Source organism: Nicotiana tabacum, chromosome 5 (assembly GCF_000715075.1).
Source record: "Nicotiana tabacum cultivar K326 chromosome 5, ASM71507v2, whole genome shotgun sequence".
Classification (NCBI taxonomy): domain Eukaryota; kingdom Viridiplantae; phylum Streptophyta; class Magnoliopsida; order Solanales; family Solanaceae; genus Nicotiana; species Nicotiana tabacum.
In genome coordinates, this window is record NC_134084.1 from 162,673,509 (window position 1) to 162,698,389 (window position 24,881).

At 38.5% G+C, this 24,881-nt stretch overlaps 1 long non-coding RNA gene and 2 pseudogenes across 1 annotated transcript; 2 read left to right on the forward strand and 1 right to left on the reverse strand.

Moving 5' to 3' along the window:
* Positions 1-8,787: 8,787 nt before the first annotated feature.
* On the forward strand, positions 8,788-9,965 carry LOC107767960 (UDP-glycosyltransferase 90A1-like; annotated as a pseudogene).
* Positions 9,966-10,897: 932 nt separating this feature from the next.
* Positions 10,898-12,265, reverse strand: LOC142181294 (acylsugar acyltransferase 3-like; annotated as a pseudogene).
* A 2,523-nt stretch (positions 12,266-14,788) lies between these two features.
* Positions 14,789-18,104, forward strand: LOC142181295 (uncharacterized). Its single transcript, XR_012709969.1, has 2 exons — positions 14,789-15,521; positions 17,809-18,104. It is a non-coding gene; the product is annotated as an uncharacterized LOC142181295 (long non-coding RNA).
* Positions 18,105-24,881: the final 6,777 nt, after the last annotated feature.

Below are 24,881 nucleotides of genomic sequence, written 5' to 3' on the forward strand. Positions count from 1 at the left end.
TTACTAGACTTTGTTGCACTGCGCCCTTGTTGGGCCTGAGAGTTATGAGGGGCTGCTGAATTAGTGGATCGAGCTACATTGCCTCTATTATTCTACTTTGTTGATGGATAATCCCTCAAAAAGTGGCCCTACTGACCGCACCTAAAGCAACCATTTGTGCCTAAACGACACAACCCTGGATTCTTCTTACCACATGTGTTGCAAGTAGGGTACTCAAGGCCTCTGTAGCCTACACTAGTCTGTGTCTGTGAGCCTGCTGCTCTGAAATTTTGGTTTTTCTTGTTAAAAATGGACCTCTAAACCGGTGCACTAGCTGAAGATGGAGCGGGTCCTAATTCTCCTGCTTGAGATTCCCCATGGCTGAAATTTCCTGCAGACTTAGCTCTCTTACTGAATTCCATGTCCTTCTCTTTCTGTAGTCGCTCTTCTTCTTTCAACCTGTCTTCGTTCCCTTGAACAAATGCAACAATCTTAGTGATGGTCATGTCATTATTCTGAGCAGCTATATTAGCATCAACAAACAAATCATCTGAAAGCCCCAACACAAATTGCCTAACTCTGGCCCTCATATCACGTACCATTTCCGGAGCATACTTGTCCAGAGAGACGAACTTGAGGTAGTACTCATTCACACTCATATCATTTTGTCTGAGTCTCTCAAACTCCAAAGCCTTAGCTTCCAAGACCTCAATGGGTAGAAAGTGCTCAAGGAACGCATCCGCAAACTCCTTCCAAGTCGCAGGATTCCCATCCTCCCCTCAAGACTCTTTCATACCAAGTGTTGGAAACATCCTTCAGCTGGTACGCAGCAAGCTCTGCTGCCTCAATGTCTGTAGCATGCATCACTCGAAATATCTTCTGAACCTCATCAATGAAGTTTTGCGGATCCTCATCCTTTTTGGACCCTGTGAAGACGGGAGGTTTCATGTTGAGGAATTCCCTAGACCTGGAACTACCCATCTCATGAACATCACTTGTTCCCTGCCTTTGAGCCTGAGTAGCAACAATCTGGGTGAGCAACTGGATAGCTCCCCTGACATCCATGTCTGAAGCACTTGGCACTAAGCCTAGTGCAACCCCCTGGGCCGGAGTGTCCTCCTCCTGAGCAGCATTAGTTGTGGCCCCCTGTCTAGTAGCTGAGGCCCTCCTAGTGTACTTTCTTTTTGCAGGCATTTTTCTGAAATACGCAATTCACACGGGTTAAAAAGATTCCTGAAAGCATAGCTCTAACTGCACGATCTAGAGTATGAAAGAAATGGAACAATCCTAGATGTCTTGGTAGTCAACTATTTACATGTGTGGCACGTACACGCACATAAAAGAGACCCCACTGGACATGGCTTCATAGACTCCCTAGGACTCTTGAACTTAGGGCTCTGATACCAAGCTTTGTCACGCCCCGAACCATGGTCTGGGCATAACACGACACTCGGTGCCTGACTGCATGTGACCGAGCGAACCAACTGCATGGATGGATCAACATGTGGTATAACTATGAGCTAGAGGTAAATGTAAAACATGATAATCTACTAAAGAGTCTGACTGAAATGTCATAGATGCGGAAAATACTGATAGGTCTACAAGTATAAACAAGTAGCCGACAAGGCTAACACATGAAGGCCTGCTAATATCTGACTGACTGGGTTATAGTCTACGAAGCCTCTAAAGAATACTGAAAATGCTAACTGTCTACCGGGACAAGGTCCCTGGTATACCTTATTAATTGAAATACTATAATGAGTAAAATAAAATAGAGATAAGGCCCCGAAAGGCTGGGTCTCACCAATAGCTGATACAAGATGTCCTAGCAAGAAGAATCGTCAACCTGAAAATCGTTACTTGCATTGCGAGATGCAAGCCCCGAGCAAAAGAGACATACATTTGAATTGTACTGGTATGTAAAATAGCTGAACAAAAGAATTGTAAATACTGAAACTGAATTGCTAACTAATAAACTTATAACTGAACAAGGAAGTAAGGATAAATACTCCCTCTTCTGAACGATGAACAACTTGTTTATCTGATAAACTACGGCCTTCGGCCTAATATATATATATATATATATATATATATATATATATATGTGTGTGTGTGTGTGTGTGTGTGTGTGTGTGTGTATGTGTGTGTGTGTGTGCTACGACCTCAGGCCCAAGTATAAATATACATAGCTACGGCCTCAGGCCCAAAAATGCGTAAAGAATAAACTAAGGCCTCAGGCCCAAATACAGGTATTCAACATTTAGGAATTTAAAACCAGGAACTGAGAATCATATTGCAGTACATGATACTGAAATAATGAGCCATACCAAGTTACATGATACTGTAAAAATGAATACGATTAGACTGAGATGAGTATTCATAAGAAATTGATTTGTCATAACTGAAACTCATAGAATATCGAATGATTATGAGACTATGCCATCTAGAGAATGGAAGTTCTACTACTATTCAAGGAACTAAGGCATAGTTACTTTCTAAGGAAACTGGTAATGGTCATAATGAATGGGACGTAGGGAGAATCATAGACTTTCCCAAACGTAAAGAGTTAGTCTTACATACCTTAACTTCCTTCCCTTGAGCGTAATACAACATTTGTCAACCCTTTCAATTTTAATCTATAGAAATACAAGTCAAAGGAATTCCATATTAGTTATGGTGCTCATGTTTTGGTCACTTAAGCATTTTATCAAACACTTGGTGAAAATAAAGCTTCATAGTCCTTATTAATGGTGTCTCTACACCCAACAACCCATTCTCTTGTTCCTAGATAAATTCTAAAGTCTCAAATGATTATATCAACATTATTCTTCATCACCCATAAGGTAAGCAACACCCTTAACCAATAATCAACACTCAACACCCCAACCCAATAATCGTTCATGCTTTTCTATCAAACCCATCAACTCATATCTCATGAACTAGGGTTTATAATCATTAAACCAATGCTAGAATCAATTAGAGGGTGAAGACATTACCTTTTTGAAGTTCAAACCCTTTGAATTCGAGTTTTAGGCTTCCTTCTCTCAACAATGATGTCCCAATCGAATATCTAATGATATGCAGGGTTTACCCATGTTAATAAGATGTTGGAAAATTGAAACTAAGTTAGAATCACCATTAAAACTTACCTTGGGTGGTGGAGGGACCCTTAAGGAGTTAGGTTTTGAGAGCTTTACTTTCTAGAGCAAGTTTTCTTGTTTTAGGTCTGTGGAGGACGAAATAGGGCTAAAACAACGACTTCCCAAGTCGTCCACCGCATCCCGGTTGGTGCGACCGTGGTACCGACCATGGTAAATCGTTGGGACATTGCCTCACCACCGCGGTCGCGGTAAAAACGCAGCAGGACCATGGTGGTTGCACACCATTCTGTAAAACGGGCATAACGTTTTGCACAGAGTTCCATATGGGCTCCAAAATATATCTTTGGAAAGCTATTTCAAATTCCTACAACTTTCATGCTTTGCATTTTTCCCAATTTCTTACACACTTTCACTAAACCCTGCTGGAAGACAGACCTTCTGCAAAACTTAGTCGATTTTGTCAAATCTTATGCACCTCACTTTCCATCTTGATTTTGAAACAACTATTTTCACCCATAATCATCCCGATGGGACTTCACATGTTCAAAATATATCCTTACTACTCCTTTAGCTCATTCATACCTAAGCCGAATTTACGGGGTGTTACAATAACCTTATTCTCAGAAGTTGTGTAGTAAAAATGAGATCACTCACAACCTCTAAGCACCAAGGACTCCACAGCAAAATGGTATTGTTGAAAGAAAGAACAAAACTCTGGAAGAGATGGCACGGACAATGCTCATTGACAGTGGAATCGCCAAAATTCTGGGCAGAAGCAATAAACACTGCTTACTACTTGGTGAACAGGTGTACGATCAGGTCCCCCCTTTAACAAAACCCTCCTTGAGCTACTCAGCGGAAGAAATCCAAAAGATAATTCATCTGAGAATCTTTGGATGCAAGCTGTATGATCTCAACAATGGGAAGGACCAGCTTAGGAAGTCTGATGCAAAAATGGTGAAGGAATCCTTCTGAGATATCCCTCTAAAAGGAAAAGTCTACAAAGTCTGCAACAAAAGGACACAATGTGTGGAAGAAAGTGGTCATGAGCTATTCGACAAGACTCCTTCTTCTAACAAAGGAGGAAACGGTGATGCTCAAGATGACAAACCACTTTTGGCTCTCGTGAAATATCTAAAGTTTCAATGGCAAGGGAATATGATGAGTCAGATGAAAGAGACAGAGTTGGAGCCAACCTGGTACTTCAATTATTATCAACTGAAGCAGGAGTTATAGTGCAAAAGACTCCACAAGTAGCAGAACAAGGAGTGCAGGAAAATCCACTTAAACTACCCAGTTCCTCTACCAATCAAACCTCAGTCCTCATTTGGAAACACAATAGCTCCCATCCACTCGATAACATAATCACCCCACCCCCTTGATTCTGGATTCAGACAAGATCAAAAGCCAAAAATTCCCTAGTCCTTTCTGTATTTCTATCCCAGATAGTACCCAAAATCAAATCTCAAGGAATCTCACTTGAAGGCTGCCAAAAGAATTTTGAGATACCTTAAGGGAACACAAGACCTGGTCATGTATTACCCCTCAGGTGACAGTTGCAGTCTCATTTGGTATGTTGATGCTGACTATGCAGGTTATTTTGTTGATAGGAAAAACACATCTGTAATGACTCCTTCTATTGTATCATGCTTAATCTTATGGGGTGCAAGGAAATACAACACAACGGTTCTCTCAACAGCTGAGTGAGGAATCACTTTGAAGGAAAGAGGGTGAAGCTGGGTCTATTAAAGCTAAATTGAGAACCTGATACCTCATCATTTGGCTATGAAAATCTCCTTCAGGTAAAACTAACTAAAGTATTTTCTGACCAAGACTAACTCACATCGATACAGTTGTAGGTAAACACACATGACGATCATAGAAGCTAAAAGTACAATGACGAACTGCAAAAGAAGAGCTGTTAAAATCTTTTTCAAGAAACATTCAGGAATCAGGTTCCTGTACCACAGGTTAGTAGTAATATGTTGTCTTTGCATGCCTTCTTAAAAGGTTAACAAAATTAATTCAACTGTCACATCATCTGACTTTTCAAAGTCTGCATGTCATGTCTTGTCTTTCAAATCCCTTCACCTTCTTTGCACGATAAAGTTTTCCCACAAACCTACCTCCGTTTTCAAGACCCTTCAGAACTTGTTTCTCTCTCTCTCTCCTCCTCATCATCATTAGCCCTTCTTTCCATAAAGCTCTCCTTTTCCCTCACAGCAAGTCATGAACCTTCATCTCTTTTGTAACTATTTGATCCTCTCCTAACTTCTCTCTCACTCACCTTCCCTACCAAATACTCTTACAATGGCTATCGAACAAACGCTTCCTTCTCCCACCATTAACACCACTCCCACTTCCCTATCTTCTTTAAAGTCATCTCCAAAAATTCACTCTTCCACTTTTCCTATTGTTTTTTTTCTCCGTCAAACTCTATCTTCATTCCATGTGTTGAAAACCCCATGTCTCCTCCTTCTTCTGACCTCACCAAAGAACACTCAGGAAGTGTTACCTCTCAGGTGTCAGAGGTCTCTTAGGATGACCTTGATTAGTATCTGAGCTCCTCCATTTTAGACTCAGTGGCTCTCATAGAGTCAACTGAAAAGGAAGCAGCGCACAATATCATGGCTATCATTGCTAAGAGTATTTTGAATGAAAGAGCCTATCTCTTGTCTGAGTATCAGGGGGAAGAAACTTCATTCCTACGCGATGAAAGAACTACGATACTCTTCGAGTCTCCAGTCCATGAAATAGTCACAGAAAAACCTGTTGGAGGACCTGACTCTTTTCTAGTTAAATTAACTCAAGAACCTCCTATTTATCCTAAGCCCTTAGATTCCTCTCCCAAATCACCCACTACTAGGTTGCAGTAGAGAGAGGCTTTTGAGTCTACCTTGCAGAAAGGAAAAATGAGTGTTAAGACAAAGAAGAAAGGTTGATGAAACAAGGGGAGTTTGTGACTGACAAAATCATTCCAATGGGTGAGGTTGACAAAGATGCTCTAGAGGAACCTAGTTCCTCAGTAAAACAATTTACAAAAACCCATAATTTTGTGGATGAAGCTTCCGATGAAGCCATTGAAAAACAAAATGGAACATTTGTGAAGGGTAGCAGTAAGTCTGAAAAGAGTGTAGGAGATATTGTAGGGTTTGTAAGTTGGAAAGGGAATTCTATTGAAAGATCTACAAAACGAAAAAGGGAAACTGTAATAGAACCTGGTTCTCTGAAGGTCATACCTAGTGATAGTGGTCCCTGGCAGGAGAGATTGAGAACTCAGAAAGTCTTGTGGGGTCATATTTTTGATCCGGTGATCTCATAGATGGCAGGTATGAGGCAAGTTTTGGAGATGGTAGAATTTCAGCAATGGAAGCATTTGTTTCAGGAGGATATGCCTAAGGTGTACAAAGATGCAATCCAAAATTTCTACGCATCTCTTTTTACTATTGAGGGGGATTATATTTGTGTGTTGGTAAATGGAGTAGACATTGTGCTTGATGCTTCAGCATTGGGGAAGGTTCTCAAAATTCCATGTGAAGGAACATCCTCAGTCAAGGGTGTATGTAGTGCTAACTTTAGGAGAACTATCATGAAAGAGCAAGCAGTTCAACAGGGGGAACAGGTGCTTAAGAAGGTACTACTTCCTGAGTATCAGCTTCTTTTTGAGCTGGTCAATAAGGTGTTTTTACTTCGTGTTGAGAGGCGGTCTATCACTACAAAGTCTGATCTGGTCTTAATGGAGGCTCTTGATGAGTTTGTCCCGATCAATCTACCAGCAATCATGATAGACCATATGCAAAAGGTGGCAAATTTTAAGGGTGGCAATCATGGGCTCCCATATGGTTTTCTCCTCACTCGAGGGTTTGAGTTCAACAAGGTTCCTTTGGATAATCCCAAAGTGGGCACACACAAGCAAACCTTCTCCAAAACCACTCTGGAAGAATGTGAGTGCGTAAAAAAGGTTGGTGGAAGCATCTCGATCATTTCTCAGCTAATCAATGCTCAAAATGCTGCTTCATAAGAGATCAGGGGATTGAGGGCTCTGAATGCCATACTGGAAACTCAGCTCAGTCAAGCTGGTAGAGGACCTGGTTCCGTTAAACCCACAAATGAATAAGTTGCCCGCTTGACAAAAGAAAATGTTGAGCTTCATGCAAAACTGCTTGAAGAGCAGTTGTCTGCAAATGCCCATCTGGATCTGGTTCTCAAAACTCTTGCTGCCTCTCTCTCCAAGTCTCTCTCTTCTAGTGCCCCTTAGAAATCTCTCAGTGACTAGTTATCTTTTGTTATGATGTTTTGTGGCTGCTGTTTCTATTTATGTTGGTCTTTTTGCTGATGGCATGTTGGACTTCACCATTACTGCTCCTGTTTTGCTCTGTCTATTGTTTATATCAATGAAACAGCTCTTCTTTTTTGCTTCTACAATGCTGTTTTCCTTTGTCTTCTCTTTTCTGTCATGTTGTGGGCACAAATGTGGCATGAGTTGGCTTGCCTGTTTGTGTATTTTTAATGATGCAAAAAGGGGGAAGTATAGTAGTATAATATAGCCTAGTATTAAAAATGCCAATGAACATTGATTGAGACAGGGGGATCTGATTAAGGGGGAATCAAAAGCAAAAGGTCAGGGGGAACTTGTGAAGTTCCTGTTACCTCATCTGGTCATTTTCGCTAAGGGGAACTTGTGAAGTTCCTGTTACCTCATCTGGTCATTTTCGCTCTAATAAACATTATTTGTGCCTAAGTTTGTCATCATCAAAAAGGGGGAAATTGATGATCTTTTAATGTCCTTACCTTATGTTTTGATGATCTAACAAACATAATGTTAAGAACTAGATAAGGGAACCTGACAAGTCTGAACAAATGAACAAAGTCCAGCCTGAACTATGAACTGATGCAAATAAAGAGCAAAAAGGAACAAGACAGGAACCTGATCCCTTGGTGTTCTGTGACAGATGTACAAGTCAACTATACATCTGGAAAGCAATTACAAGAAGTGACTGTCTGCTACTGTACACGCGACAGTGCAGCAGACAGTGCAGCGGTCACTTCCCATTGGGAAGAGATTTGTACCAACCAAGAATTGACATCATCCTTGTGATGTCTTTGGTAGTATAACAACATGGTGCAAGGCACCAGATATTAACTTGAGCATTTAGTGATATTCTCTCTAGCACTAAAGAGTTGATCAAGTATTGAAGTCACTGGTGCATCAAGAACAAGAAGATAACTCCACTAAATGATCAGTTTCATAATGAGTCTATGTGTATCCGTAGTTGAGTTGTAATCTTGTTATTTGTTCTTCATTGTAACTCCTATCTTACTTTCTTAGAAGCGGTGCTTTAGGAAACTCAAAATCATAAACTTTCTGAGATTGTGTTGTAACTAGAGTTAGTCATAAGTCAAAGTCTTTGTAACTAGTGAGTGACAAAATGGCTTGTGGTAAGTGTAGCACAAGTTAGTTAAGTTGAAATCTTTGTAATGGAGTCATTACAAAGTGGCTTGTAATAGTGTAATTACAAGTTATTGAAGTTGAAAGCCTACAAGTGTAGGTCGTGGTTTTTGTCCCCTTGAGTAGGATTTTTCCACGTAAGAATCCCGTGTCTCTCTTACTTACTGTTTCATTAGAATTCTCAGTGGAAACTCATATAGAAGCAGGTACTACATAGTTCGGTGGACTCATATAAACTAGCACTTCAAACTTCCATCCATGTCCCGTTTTCCTCCCTTTGCCAACGCGACTAAGTCCATGAAACCACATTTTGAAATGGCGTTAATGTCTCTTATTCCGCCTATTACTTTCATGATTACTGATAGAGCTCTCAGCTGGACTTTAGACTCTGCAAACAAATTTGATATCCCAAGGCTCTCCTATCATACAATGAGCCCATTTTCCACGTGCATGGGACGTTCCTCCTGTGCACTTCTTCGGATAGAATTGTCCGACAATGAGCCTTTTACAGTCCCTGACTTCCCCTAGATTAAACTCACCCGAAAAGATTTTGATTCACCCCTCAGAGAGCGTGAACAAAAGGGCCCCTTTTTCCAGTTTGTTATGGAGTCAATCATTGCTACCTCGAAAAGTTATGGTGTTCTTTTTAACAACTTTTATGAGCTCGAATCTATTTATGTAGACTACTTTAATACTAGATGTAGTCCTAGCATGGTGCATTGGACCATCTTGTGAGCAACAAAAAGCACAATTAGTGAAACCAGCTTCGCACATCATGAAATGGCTTGACGAAATGCTACAACAAGGGAAGCTAGTTTTGTACGTGGCATTCGGGACCCAAGCACAGATATCACCTGAACAATTCAAGGAAATTAAAATTGAGTTGGAGAAATCCCAAGTCAATTTCTTGTGGGTTGTCAGGAGAAATACTATAGCTGATGAAGTTAACGATAGAGTAGGGTTTGATTTTAAAGATAGAGTGAAGAATAGGGGACTGGTGGTGACAGAGTGGGTTGATCAAATCGAAATCCTGAGTCACGAGAGCGTTCAAGGGTTTTTAAGCCATTGTGGTTGGAACTCGATAATAGAGAGCATATGCGCAAATGTTCCAATACTAGCATGGCCTATGATGGGGAACAACATCTAAACGCTAGACTGGTAGTGGAGGAAATCAAGATTGGGATAAGAGTTGAGACATGCGATGAGTCAGTGAGAGGGTTTGTGAATTGGGAAGGTTTGGAAAAGCCGACAAGGGAGTTGATGGAAGGAGTGAAAGGTAAAGAGGTAAGGAACAAAGTGAAGGAATTAGGGAAGCTGCCACTAATGCTGTAAAACAAGGTGGATCATCTTGGAAAGCATTGAATGACCTGATTCTTGGAGTTAACACGGGTGTGATCAGTTGTCATGTTTTTCTTGTTGAATTTGTTAACAAATAAATTTGTGTTGTACGTATTGTATTTTAATGTTTTTCTTTTTACCTGTGCCCATTTTATAATTTGTTAAAATGGTTTGATGACCCTTTGGATTCATTAGCATTAATTTATACTTTACCCAGAATTGAAGCTTGCTATCAATCCAATCCAGTATTTTAAAAGGCGTTTCTGGGGCGATTACCGGGGCTAACCTTAGGGCGGGCGTTGTAAAAACGTAGAGGGGCGAACGCGAAGCGTAAGTCCAAGTGTTCTGGGCGTACACCTGGGTGTTGAACGAGTTTTTTCTTTGGGACATGAGCAAGTTCTCTCTAAACTAGAATAAAAATTGCTAAATAAGTCCTTAATTTAATACCAGGAAAAGACACAAAAGCCATCTTGTTATTAAATTTTAAAAAATCAAAAAAACTTAAAAGCCAAAAGATTTCCTTAATTCTTAGTCTTAATTTTTATTCTTTCTTTTCCTCTTCTACCGAGTGAAAGAAAAATTATCAATTTGTAAACGACAAAGCAAAAATGTATCATCCTTCGTTACTTGCTCTTGTCTAGACACTTCTGGTTGCAGATTCTTTCTTTATTTTTCTTTCTTTTCAAGTTAGTTATATATTTACTGTCTTTTTTTAAAAAAAAAATGTGTGATTAGCGTTTTTTAGATGAAGCAGTTCTCATAAGTTTTTTTTAGTAAATTGCTTATTCTGATTACCATATTAAAAATTAAACTTGAACTGTCTAAATGAAAAAATGGTGTAAATTTTTGGTGTTTCCATATATATATATATATTCAACTTTTTTCGAAATTACATTCATTAAAACATAAAATCCCGTTATACTACGCCAAACTAAAAAGGTTCGTCAGTGTTATTGCTTGCTTCATGCAAAAGAGAAGGCAAAAGTAAATTGAAATAGATATATGAAATAATTATACAACTTCTCCCAAAATAAGAAATTAAAGTTTACAAACAACAATAATTAGTTAAGTAGATCACGCATAATATATAGCTTGGGGAAATGGCCTTTAACTCATTCCTGTGGCAGAACAACCGGAGAAGCAAACTCTAGGAGCTCTTTGTTACTCTCAAATATTAACATATCAGCTTCTGTCAAGGTGATTAGTGCATCTATCCCTTTTCCATTGGGAGAATCCAAGAAAATGAAGTGATTCTTCATCGAATTTGTTGCTAGGGTCACTCTTACCGGCTTACCCCACCCAAAATCAATGTTATATAACCCAAAATTGCACCAGTGCTGCACATATAAAAATCAACTTTATTCTTCTCTGATTTATTTGTTGTCCCTTTGATTCTTTCAAGAACATGTGAGGCGAGCTGATTTGGATCGTTCAACTTTTCTTGAAGATGTGTTTTAGCTTTTCTTAGTTGAGCAACAAATTGGGGCAATTGTATCTCATCTTCCTTCAATGCTAGTGAGCTAAAGAAACACAAGACATTTCCAATGGTGTTTAAGGGCAATGAGGGGCGAAAATTCATATATGTAACAATATAGATGGTTGGAACATGCCTAAATTCGCCATGATATTGCCGCTCCACATTTATGAAGCAGTGCTGTGGCAACTTCAACACGAGTTGGATTCTGCACATGTGAATTCATTGCAACAATATCCTTGAGTCTGTCCAAACTAGAGGATTAGAAATGGTAGATTCTTGACACGCGTCGTTGAGGTTCACGAACAATATCGGGTACAACTGGAAGATCATCGATTGGTGGGAAGAAAGAATGTACATCAAATTGAGTAGATGGTTCGAAATCCAACTCATGTCGAACTGTAGCAGCCCAATCCTTAAGGAACTTACAGAGGCTATATCCATCAGCAATCTTGTGTGAAAGGCATACACTGACTGCTATTCCACCAGAATCGAAATGGCTTAATTGAACCACCAGTGGAATTCGGCCAAAGGAACTAGTCCAATGCAAATCAGGTGGGAAGACAATATTTATAGCATCATTATAGGTGTGGTCGAGAACTTCAGACATTGGACAACTGATTCGCACATTGAGAAACTCAGCACCTGTGTCGTTGCAGTCGACATATTTAATATCCATGATTGTTCCGGCAAAGGGATAATAAGAGGACAATACTTTTGAAAGGGAGTTTTCAAGAATTTGGCTTATGTTATTTGCAGGTTTGGAGTAGAAGTTGGCAATTGGAACGTATGCAGAAGTGGCTATTTGATCAATGAAATAAAGACTGTGACGACTAAGGGAAGAAGGGGTCGGGGAGGAGGGCTTGATCATCTTTCTGTAAAGAATCGTTGATTCAACCATATCTAATTTATTTCAGCTCTTAATTTGTTCTGTACAATAGGTGTTTTTCGAAGAGCCTCTTGCACTTCCACATTTATGTATATACAGAGAGCATTAGATAAATAATTAAGTAGGGTTGTAACCATCTAATTAGCTCAGCAGAATAATTAATTTATTACCCGGAGAAAACGAACTGCACGTTCTCTAGTAGTTCTACACCCACTCTTTCTATATTATAATTTTTAAAATGAGTTGCATCTACTGGTTACTTCTGGATTAATGTTGCCTTTGAAATCCATATGTTATTTTGACTTTGAATTTAATTTTTCAGTTACAGCAGGAAAAAAAGGATATGGGTGAATCCCAACATTAATACTCTCACCGATCACTTTTACTTATCCACCTTAGATTTTTCACGCCCCTTAACAAATAATAATTGTAATATCTACTTTACCTTATAATCCCTTATAATGATAATATTTTAAAGAGTATTGGGAAATAATTTTGAAAATTAATAGTTAATGATAAGGGTAAAACAAGAAAAAAAAAATTGTCTTTCTCTTGATTTGCTAAAATGAATAAGTAAAAGTGAAAATGTATTTTTAAAATAGTGAACAAGTAAAAACGAATTAGGAGTAGTAATTCTGATACTGACGCAGATATATGTATGTTCAAATTTATAAAGAGACAATTTCAAGTTCATTAATTATGATCCATGTGAATTGAGATTGGAGTTTCCATGTTGACTTGGCCCTGTCCTCTCTTTCTCGCACATCATTCATTATTAATGGAACTCTTTCCCTTACAATATATAATGCTATCAAGATTGTCAATCTGTTTCATTTAAACAATACACATATCTACGCCACTATCGATCACGTTGAAAAAAATTTAATTATTACGTAATATGGGATTCACCTGGATCCTTCTTTTCTTCTGTAACTTAAAAAAATTAATTCCAAGCAAAAGCAAGACATAATGATTTGTACATAAGTGTGGAAGTACAAGGGGCTCTTCAAAAAAGGACCTATTGTATTTGTACAAAACAAATTAAGATCTGAAATAAATTAGATATGGTTGAATCAATGATTCTTTCCAGAAAGATGATCAAGCCCTCCTCACTACTAAAAAACAGTAAATTTGCGACCGTCAAATTAGTCGAAAATTGTGTTTTTCTGACGGATTTCCGATTGAAAGTGTTAGTCTGAAAATACGTGGTCACAATATATTTGCGACAGAATCAGTCAAAATTTTGCGATGGATTCAATCGCCAATTGAAAAATACGGGGACATTTGAATTTAAGCGATTTGCGACCGAATCAGTCGTTAAAGTAATTTGCGACCAAATCAGTCGCTAATTTTGCGACTGATTCAGTCGCTGGCCAGAAATAAAAAAACAAATACAAATTTAATGTTTCGACCGATTCCGTCGGAAAATTTAAAAATAAAATTAATTTTTAATTAATTATTCCGACTGAAACAGTCGCAAATATTGAATTATTAATTAATTAAAAAATTCAGAAATTCTGCATTTGCGACGGATTTAGTCGCAAATTTTTATCAAATTTTGTTAGAAATTTTCAAGTTGCGACTGAATCAGTCGTAAATATGGGTAATTCTTGGTGAAATTTGCGACTGATTCAGTCGCAAATCTAGGCATTTTTAAGCAGAATCATGCTATATTTCTAATTACACACCTGCCAAATAAAACAACCAACCAACCACCTAACATTTAACCAAAAACCTAATATAACAATAAAAAATTCAATATTTACTACAAAATGAACAATAACATTTATAACAATTCAACCAACTAATGAAACAACCAACTATCAAACATGTCTCTAACTTCAACTCTAAAATATTCAAATGGTCTATTCAGAATCAGTCTCATCCTCGGACTCAGAGTACTCTATTGCATCTTCTTTCTTACTTTATTTTTTAAAATAATATTTGGATCAAAGCCTAAGTTGCTTGAATTTCTTGCGACATTTGATCCACTTTTTAATGCAAAGTGTAGACATGTGATTTTTGACCCTCCCTAGGATTTTATATATTTTAGCGTGTAAATATTTAGTTTAGGCCTAATATAGCTATTTCAACTAATTTTGACTCTTTTACTTTATTTTGTTACAAGAAAAATGAAAATCACAAAAAATATTTTAGTTTATTTATTTTTCATAAATTTTTTTAAAAAAATAATAAAAATGGTACCTTATTTTTATCTTTATATAATTTTGAAAACACAAAAATAGTTTCATGTTTAGTTTAATTAATTAGGATTAGCTTTGGATTGTGTAGTATTTTTATCTTATTTTAAAATGAGTCAATTAAGGTGTTAGATCATAATTTTAAGAGGTTTAGAGCCCAGTTCTTGGCCCAATTTGGATTAGTCCATTAAGCCTAGAGACCCTTCTAGACTCTTCTTTGGAAAAAAAAAAACAAATAAAGAAGACCCTAAGGACTTAACACAAAAGACTCAGGGACTAATGGGCAAAATACACAAAAATATACCTAAACCTAGACTCTAACTATAAATTAATGCTTAAAAAAATCTAAAAGTGGAAAAAGAACGCATATACATAGAAAAAGCTGCGCAGCAAATACAGGACTCCTCCCCCTTTCGGATCGTCTTCTTCACAGACCCCCCGCCCCCTTGACCTCATCCTTCATCATCATCCACCGATACCAAACGACCGAAGACCCTCCCGTCATCGCCTCCTACACAAAACCAGCGAGAACGGACCCTCCAATCTCTCTCGATCTCTAAGAACGACGAGCAGTAGCGGACCCCTCCCATCGCCGGAAATTCGAAAACAGCCCGACCTTCTCCCAACTCCCTCACCTCGTCTCACCTCGCCGCTGTCCACTCCGCCAACGACCCCATATCCGGCGAGCTTCACCCTCACGCACACACACATAGACGGAACAACAGTGTGACCTCCTCGTTCAATACGTCCTTTGGCTGTTTCACTCTCAGATCTGTTGATCTTCCTTGGTTTGCTGTTTTCACCCCCACTGTCGTTACTTCTTCTTCCGTTTGCCATTAGCTATGCCACTTTCGGATAGGATTATGAAACTCAGCTACAAAGCACACTAAATGGTATAAAGCAGATCCAAATCGCTAGTCACTGTTGCAATCCGTTGATTTCATTATTTGGTTTAATTCGAGTTTTCTGGCGAGTTCCGAGTTCGCCGAAGGTCGTAATCTGAGGTTGCCGATGGGGTTTTCCGGCCAAGTTCCGGGTTTAGTTCCTATTCACACAGTGTTATTGCAATCGGAAAGGCCATCATTTTAAGGTCCATCTTTAACCTTGTTTTTTCTAAAGTGTTCTGTTTGTTGCTTTATCTCATATGGTTAAGAATGTTGAATGACTTTTTCATTGTTAGTTGCATACTGTGACTGAAACGAATTAGTTCGTTAAATTAAGTTAATTTCTTGAAATTCGATGATAGCACATATCTATCTGCTTGATTAAGCTATTTTAAGGACCTTTAATTAGGGACAAATCCTTACACCTTTGGAACATTGACGTGGCATTATGTTGCTTGATATAGGGGTTCGAATTGATTTGGGTAGTTAAAAGGATGATGGAAATATTGCATTTGTCATTTTAATTATTTTATTTTACTTGCTCGATCCGTTAGTAGCATGTTTAGGCCGAAGTTGTGTAGGCAAACTTTAGGAGCGTAAATGAATAAATCGTGACTACGGGTACGGTTTTCGTGACGTAGTTGCGACACTCAATTTCGAATTTAGTGTTAACTATGACCATCTGTAGTTAAATGCTTTTCCCTTTAGGAATCGAGGTGTGCCATTTAGTTGACTTTTCCATGGCCCTCACAAACTTGAAAGTGCGTAGTTACTTTAGGAGCGTTATTTGAAGATTACTTCCCTAAACTCGGGTTCGCATTTATTTGACCCAAATTCGAATCTCAACGTTAGATAAAGTGTGTTGTGGACTGCAGGTGCATTTATGTGACGTGATTTGAAACATATTTTAAATGACGTTATAATCTTCCTTTAATTAATTAAATAAAGCAGTTATAAAAGTTAAAATTGCACCATAGGCTAAAACATGTATTAAAATCAAGTAAGTAGGCGAATAATAATAGTTGAGCGACCATGCTAGAACCACGGAATTCGGGAATGCCTAATACCTTCTCTCGGGTTAACAGAATTCCTTACCCAGATTTCTGTGTTCGCGGACTGTAATATAGAGTCAATTTTTCCTCGATTCGGAATTTGAAACCGATGACTTGGGACACCATAAAATTATCCCAAGTGGCAAATCTGAATCTTTAATAAGTAATCACGTTTCGATTGTCCTTTAGTTGGAAAAAACTCCTTTATACTCCCTTCCGGGGGTGTAGGTAAAAAGGAGGTGTGACAGCTCTGGCGACTCTGCTGGGGATTGAACCCAGAATCTCTCGTTCAGGGTTTAGAATTCGAGCTTAAAATAATTGTTGTATTTGGCATTATTTATTATCTGATTTTATTCACATGTTTGGGCCTAATGTGCTAAGTGTTGCTTTTTACCGCTTTGATATTATCTGAACTGTATATAAACTGCTACGAAACCCTTCTTTTCTCATCTTCGAGGATGTACTCGTTGGTTGAGACTCCTTATTCTGTTAGTGTCATATCTTGAAATAAGAAAGAGGCTCGGACAAGCTACTAAGCCGGATGGCCTTTTGGTTCCCGGTACGTAGGCCCCTCCTCGGCTCGAGTTGTCCGCTCGAGTACACAAGTCTAGAACAAATACCCAGGTTTTGAGCCTAGAATAACTCAGTTTTATGCCAGATCCCTAGTAGCAACGCTTGTTTGCATCATGTGCACTTGATTTAGGGGACTCAACACAGGAGTTGGGTCCGTCTAGGACAGGTATACCCAAAAAATAAAAGACCATCCTGATGCATCTTATGTGCTACATGTTGCATTTATTCAAGGGTAAAAGGGTCATTTGGCGGACCAATGATAGCTGAGGGTAAATGAAGAAATGGAAAAAAAACAATGAAAAAAGAAGGAAGAAAGAAAAAAAAAAAGGGTGAAGTGTGAAGATAAAGCGAGTGAGGCCTAATTATGTTTTCTGTTACATTTTGTTAAGAGAAAAAAAAAAGAGCTTGGAAAATTCAAAAGATTTTTGTACTTTTTCATCATTTCTCAAAAATCAAAAATCAAAAAAGGGGAAAAAGAAAATAAAAAAAAAGAGTTTACATTTTTCATCATTTTTCAGAAAAAAAAAGAGAGAAAAAAAAACATATTTTCTCTAAATTAGTTGTTATTTTTATTTCTCGCCCGTATCCTATCTGCCCGAACTACGCATACTTGATTCTCTTCTTTCGGGACATGAGACGTAGGCAACCCACATAGGGTCCGGTCTTCCTAGTAAATCTTAGGTTCTTGGCTTTGTAGGGTCATATCTAAATTTTGCACTTCTAGCCACCTTTTGGCCAAATAAGCCATTTTACAAAAATAGCCTCAATCATGTGCATGTATCTAATGGAATGTTATTGTCTCACATAGTGCTAGTTTAAGTTTTCTCATACATATATGTATCTACTTACTGGAGTTTGAGCATGACAGATACCCCAGGATCACTGCATTCAGGAGCTGCTCGAGGAGCCATTTTATGTTTTTGAGTCAATTATTTTTGTTTTATTTTCTAGTCATGTATAGTAGTATTTAGTCTTTTAGGTGATGTTAGAGTTTGTAATAGTTAGGTTAAGTTTGCTGAGTCTTTTGTTATTGTATTTCTTATTTTGTATGTGGAAATGTGTTACAAGTCGAAAATCCAGGAAAAAAAAGAAGAAATTTTACGTTTTTGTTATAAGAAATAAAAACAATTCTCCTTTGAGATTGTTTTTCCTTTAGGCAATTAATATCTAGGACTTAAAATGAATTGTTTTTATATTTCCTCTACTATATTAGGACCAAAATTCAAAAAAAAAGAGAATTTTCTTTTAGTACTTCTTTAAGATCTTTCTTTAAGGTATTAATTCCAAAATCCAAAAAGATTTTCTTTTGAGGTATTTCTTGGGGAAATTAGTGAAAAATGAAAAACAATTTCTTTTTATTTTCATTAGAACTTTAGGATATTGTACATAGAAAAAAAACATACTTTATCCTTTGTTTATCATTATAAATTTTTCTTTAGGCAATCAAAATTGAAATCCAAAAATATTTTGTTTTATCTTTTTCATTGCTTGTTTCGAAACCTTGCATCAGAATATCAAATGAAAATTCTAAATATTTTTCTGTGGTTTACTCTTTAGATTTTCTTTCTAAAAAAAAGGAATCAAAAATATCTTTCTCTTCTAGAGTTTTTCCTTAATAGAGTATTTGTTTCAAAGAAAAGAAAAAAAATCCGTTATGCTTGAGTTTAAAATAGGTTATAGAACATTAAGTTTAGAAAATTCAAAAAAAAAAGATTTTCTTCATTTATTTCTCTTTTCTCAGCAGAGTAGTCATTAAGGTAAAAAGAAAAGAAACAGAGAATGTCAGTTTGTTTCCTGTATTCTTGATCTTCCCGAACTACGTAAAGATCGGATTCATGCGGCGTCATGATACGTAGACAACCTACATAGGGTTCGATCGAACCTTTTTTTTATTTTTTAATTTAAAAAAAAAGAAAAAAAAGAGAGAAAGAGATGGTGAAATTATGGGAGGTGAGAATTGAGAAGGAAGAAAAGAGCGACAATCAGAAAGAAAAGGGGAAAGAAAATGAGCGAGCTAAGAAGTGCGAGGAAAGAAAAGAAAAGAGAAGATTCAAATGGACAGATTGGGATGATGCCAAGTGACCTTATGACCCTCGAAGTCATTCTAGAACCATTAATTGTTGCTAGGTGCATTGCACGCAATGTGATATTTCTGGTGTTAAATGCCCTAACGCTAACGGGATGACCCCATTTTGTTCCTTTTGATATCTTCATAGCAGAAAGGTGGTTGGTTTGTGGTCCTCGAAGTAGTAACTCCTCTCCACAACATAAAGTCAAAAGGCAATGGCAGACAACAACAAAACTGAGTTGGTTGATACAGGTGCCCAAAAGCAATTGGTTGAACAGGACAATGGGTTGGTTGAAGAGGTGAGGATGTTAAGACAACACATGGCGGACATGTATCAAGCCTGGATGACTGGGAAGGCACCACCCCGCCACCACCTAGCTTCCTAAATGCTACCCTTACCCAAACACCGGTCACAGTGCCAGATGATCCCTCATACGCTCCAGATCCACCCGCTTATCATGGCTTTCCCCACCACCCTAGTAGCTCCATCACTCATCTTCCAATTACCTTTCCCAAAAATTTCCATCCGGTCTTATCCACCATCCACAACAATGAATACCCACTCAAAGCTCATGATGCCCAATATTACCCCTCAGAGGTTGCCCACAAGGTTCCCAACTCATACAAGCAGGGTCCGCGGGATGGGCCTCATGTTGCAAATGAAGAGTTCACAGGAAGAAAAGGGCGAGATGGGATACCCAGGAGGCTGAAAGGCATAGAAAAATCCTTAAAGAACAAACAAGGAAGAACGATCCAGCAAAGGAACCCAAAAGCAATTTATTAAGAACAATGTGATGGAGGTTTGTGAGGGTCCTAATAATGTTGATGCGGAATTCAATGGCTAAGATGTCGAGCTTGACAATTGGAAAGACGCTCATTTCTTGGTTAGTCAGGAAGGAGTTTTGGTGGCTTATTTTGTTGTCATTTCTGTTGTCCGGGTTATTTCAGGGTTGTAATCCAGATATTGTCTTGTGACTCAAACCCTTCTATCCTTTTATTTTGCCTAGTTTGTTTAGTCATAGTAGCCCGTCTAGTGTTGTCTAGGTTTGTTCTAGGTTTGTGACCCCAGTTTAGTTTGTTTGTTTTGTTGTTCAAACCCTTTCACCATCTGTCTAATGCAATTTTTTGTTTTCTGTAATTTCTAGTCATTTTCATTTAGTTCCCTTTTCTTTTTATAGTTCTTTTCCTGATTGACTCTAGTGACATGACATGCACGCGTAATTCTCAACCTGGTTTTAAAAATTAGTTTAGTCACGAAGCAACAAAACAATGTTGATGATGTAGGGACATTTGAGGGAAATAAGTGAAGGCATTTTGAGATCACTTCAAGCCCGAATTGTGTGAAACTAGGGCAGATAGAACATAAAAATACACTATCGAAATGCATCATGCTGCATCGGGTGAAGATAACGGCAAGATTGCCCCAAATTTGTAGGGGGCCGTTCGTGGTAGTGAGAGTGAGAGTGTTGTCCAATGGTGCTTTGTATATAACAGATGTAGAAGGCGAATATGTGGATATGGTCATCAAGTCTGGCGCAATCAAAAGATGTTACGAATGTTTTCCTTAGTTTGTTTAATTGTGTTGCTTGTACTTGGCATGTTTTGAAGATTGGAATGACGAAGGCATTTTGTTCTGCTATCTAAACACCTTATCCTTTGTTACCCCTTTGAGCCTTGTTTATTTTCTTTCATACCCCTCTTTCGGAATCAGTAGCAAAGATTAGAAACACAAGCGTGAAAGATAAGTAAAGGAAAAGGAGAAAAGAAAAGAACAAAAAGGGAGAGAAGAAAAATGAAAATCAAAAAAAAAAGAAAAAAAGGAAAAAAAAGGAAAAAAAAAGAATGAAAAAAAAGAAGAAGAAAACAACAAAAAGAGAAAAAGAAAGAAAAAAAAGAGAAAGAAAAGAAAGAGAAAAGAGAAAATCACAACAACAAATTAATTCCTATGTCATGAACTACATTCGACCTGATTCCTTTTAAGAATACGTAGGCAGCCTCACGGTTCGGTCTCATCAATATAACAATCCAAAAGTTCCCAAGCAAGAAACTGGGGCAGAAGTTGTGGTTGTTGTAAGAAATCTGATTCCGAAAGTTGTAATTTTGAACCCATGTGAATTGTTTTTAGCCTTTGATATCCTTTCTTTTTAACCCTATCCAAAAGACCATGTTACGGTCCAAAGAAAAACCTTCTGATCAGTCTTCGAGAGATGCCAAGACAAGCAAGGAGAGGTAATTCATATCAGGGGAAACACTCTGGTCCAAGCAGAAAAATAATGAAAATGAGAGAGTCTTATTGGTGAAAACCCTCACGGGCACCGTAGGGCGACGAGAGTTGAGAGAAATCCAAAAATGAGAGAGTCTTATTGGTGAAAACCCTCACGGGCACCGTAAGGTGACGGTAAGTTGAGAGAAAGAATAGAATGAGAGAGGCTTGATGGTGAAAATCCTTCGGGCACTACAAGTCGAATAAGGACTGTGAATCAGATTGGATAATCGGAGCACTGAAGTCTAGTTTCACGGTTCAGGGGTATAACAAGAGTTGAACATCAGACTTGTTTGACAGATTAGGCCACTTAATCAACATGTGCATGTCATGGTCATTAGAGTTGGTATCCACATCTGATAGGTTTCTACTTTGTAGTTTTCTTGTTAGGAATCATCTCTTTCCTTTGTCCTTTACTCTATTCCTTTTGTCTTGTTTACTTCTTCTTCTTGAGTCCATTTGGTCAAAATAAGTGAGAAATGACTTCAAAATTTGTCACCAGCTTTCCAATTGCACAAAACGGGATCTGGACAGCACATCAAAATGGCATAAGTTAGGAAAGAACAACAAGCGCACTGAGTTGGTAGCAATCAACATGTTTTGGAGTCCATGAGAAATACAAAGGTTTGGTATATTTCAATTCGTGAACAGTGCAACAGATCGAGGATGTTGGGTGAACGGGTCAAAGGTATTCTCTATGATGAGATCAACAAAGAAAGTGTTTAACCAGTGACAAGCAAGGTATTCCAAGCAGAAATCAAAGTTATCGTGACAAGTGAGGGAACAATAGACTTCAAGGCCAAGGCTAGTGATTTAAGTCAGGAAGGAACAACATGCGCACTAAGTGGATGGCAATTAACGTGCTTTGGAATTCATGTCAACACAAGAGCACGATGCAACAGATGGAGGGTGTTAGGTGGACGGATCAAAGGTATTTTCGGTAAAACACAAAGGTTGGTAAATGTCAGTTCATGAGCAATGCAACAGATAAAGGGAATTGGGTTTGAACGGAGAAGGGGTATTTTCTGTGATAAGGATGACAGAGAAAGTGGTTATTACATAAGCAAGCAAAGTCCTCGAGTGGAAATCAATTATCATGGAAAGTGAAGGAGCAATCGCCCTCAAAGTCAAGGCCACAAACCAACCACTACATTTTAAACTGACAATATTTTTCTTTGATTGAAACAGGGGCAGAAAATTTCGTTTGTTTCGGAGAAACCCTCCGCAAGGAAAAGCAAGCACCAGACAGGTTTGACCATAAACTCTTAGGACCTTCCTGGAAAATGTGGCTTAGTTAAAATTCAAAACAATCATGAATAACATAGAGGAAGGTAAGTTGGTTTCAAAGTTTGCATGTTTAAGATAGAATTCAATTATGAGTTTTCAGGATTCCCCCCTGAATAATAGGACCTAGTTTTAAGATTTTCATTAGATCACAAGATGTATCGTAAATTCTGTCGTAGGGTAGTATAATTCAGTCATAAAAGTGTTATTTTTTAGGACAAGACTTGATTTTGAGTTTCAGGACCCTCCTGGATAATGAGATGTAGTTTTAAAACTTGCTTGGATAGCAAAACTTAGCATAAGTCACACCTTTAGAAGATATAACTTAGATTTAAAATTGTCGTTTAATTAAGAGTTGTCAGGACCCCCTGGATAATGGGACCTAGCTTTCAAATTCTTAGTAATATTTGGTAATATGATTCAGTTTAACACTCACATATGTGCCCAGTTACCAAACTGGGGCAAAAAATTTTCTTTGTTTTGTCTATATTTTATTGAAATCAGGTACCCACTTGGAGAATAGGGAGAAGCAGTTCAAGTCTAGTGGTCAGGAGCCCGCCTGGAGAGCAGGGAATACATTCAAGTCTAGCAGTCAGGAGCCCACATGGAGAGCAGGGAATACATTCAAGTCTAGCAGTCAGGAGCCCGCTTGGAGAGCAGAGAATACATTCAAGTTTAGCAGTCAGGAGCCCGCCTGGAGAGCAGGGAATACATTTCAAGTCAGCAATCAGGAGCCCACCTGGAGAACAAGGGAGTATAACTCAAGTTTTAGTTTTCAAGTTCTTATTGATATTTGGTAATGTGGTTCGTTTTACACTTACATATGTGCCCAGATACCCAAACTGGGGCAGAAAAATTTTCTTTGTTTTTGTCTATTTTGTTGAAGTCAGGAGCCCGCCTGGAGAGTAGGGAATACATTTCAAGTCAGCAGTCAGGAGCCCGCCTGGAGAGCAGGGAATACATTTCAAGTCAACATTCAGGAGCCCGCCTGGAGAGCAGGGAATACATTCCAAGTCAGCAGTCAGGCCCGCCTAGAGAGCAGGGAATACATTTCAGTTCAACAGTTAGGAGCCCGCCTGGAGAGCAGAGAATACATTTCAAGTTAGCAGTCAGGAGCCCGCCTGGAGAGTAGGGAATACATTTCAAGTCAGCAGTCTGGAGCCCGCCTGAAGAGCAGGGAATGCATTTCAAGTCAGCAGTAAGGAGCCCGCCTGGAGAACAAGGGAGTACAATTCAAGTTTTAGCTTTCAAGATCTTATTGATATTTGGTAATATGATCCGTTTTACAGTTACATGTGTGCCCAGATACCCAAACAGGGGCAGAAAATTTTCTTTGTTTTGTCTATTTTGTTGAAGTCAGGAGCCTGCTTGGAGAGCAGGGAATACATTTCAAGTTCAGCAGTCAGGAGCCCGCCTGGAGAGCAAGGAATACATTTCAAGTTCAGCAATCAGGAGCCCGGCTGGAGAGCAGGGGATACATTTCAAGTCAGCAGTCAGGAGCCCGCCTGGAGAGCAGGGAATACGTTCAAGTCTAGCAATCAGGAGACCGCTTAGAAAGCATGGGAATATAATTCAAGTTCAGCAGTCAGGCGCCCACTTGGAGAGCAAGGGAATACAGTTTGAGTTCAACAATCAGGCGTCCATCTGAAGAAAAGGAAAAGCATCTCAGATTGTAATTCAAGTTAGCAACCAAAGAATCTCACGGCAAGAATGTGAGTCAACAGTCCAAGGTGATCAATAGAAGTTAGTCACAATAAAGAAAAAAAGAGAGAAAGGCAAGAAGTGAATCCAAATGCAGAAGTTGATGGAAGATGTGAACTGCTTAAGACATGGTGGAAGTCACAAGCACTACATGTCTGGTCTTGATCCAAAAAGCTGTAGAAGAACGAGCTAGCACCTGCAACTAGCAAGCGTCAAGGTTCAAATATAAGGTCCGCATGAAAACCATTCAAGACTCAAGATCAAGCTTCAGAAGACATACAGATAGGAATCTTGTAACTCGTAGTTGACAGATTTAGCTAGTCTTTTTCATGTTTTGATTTTTGATGTAATAACAGGACTATGGATCGGAACCTCGGTGGAATGACACCTCGACTGGCTCTTCACCTCAGCATACTCCATCATCTCACTCACTTTCCGAACTACACTGACCTGATTCCTTTATAGCCAAGGATATGTAGGAAGCTTAGACACCAGGGCTCGGTCACATTCTCCTTTCTCTTAGTTTTAGTCTCTCCAAATAAGGGTCGAGTCAAAAACCTGTCTAGTCAGTCTTTGTTTGAAAACTCTTCGCGTTTCCAGTCAAAGAGGGGCAACTGTAGACATG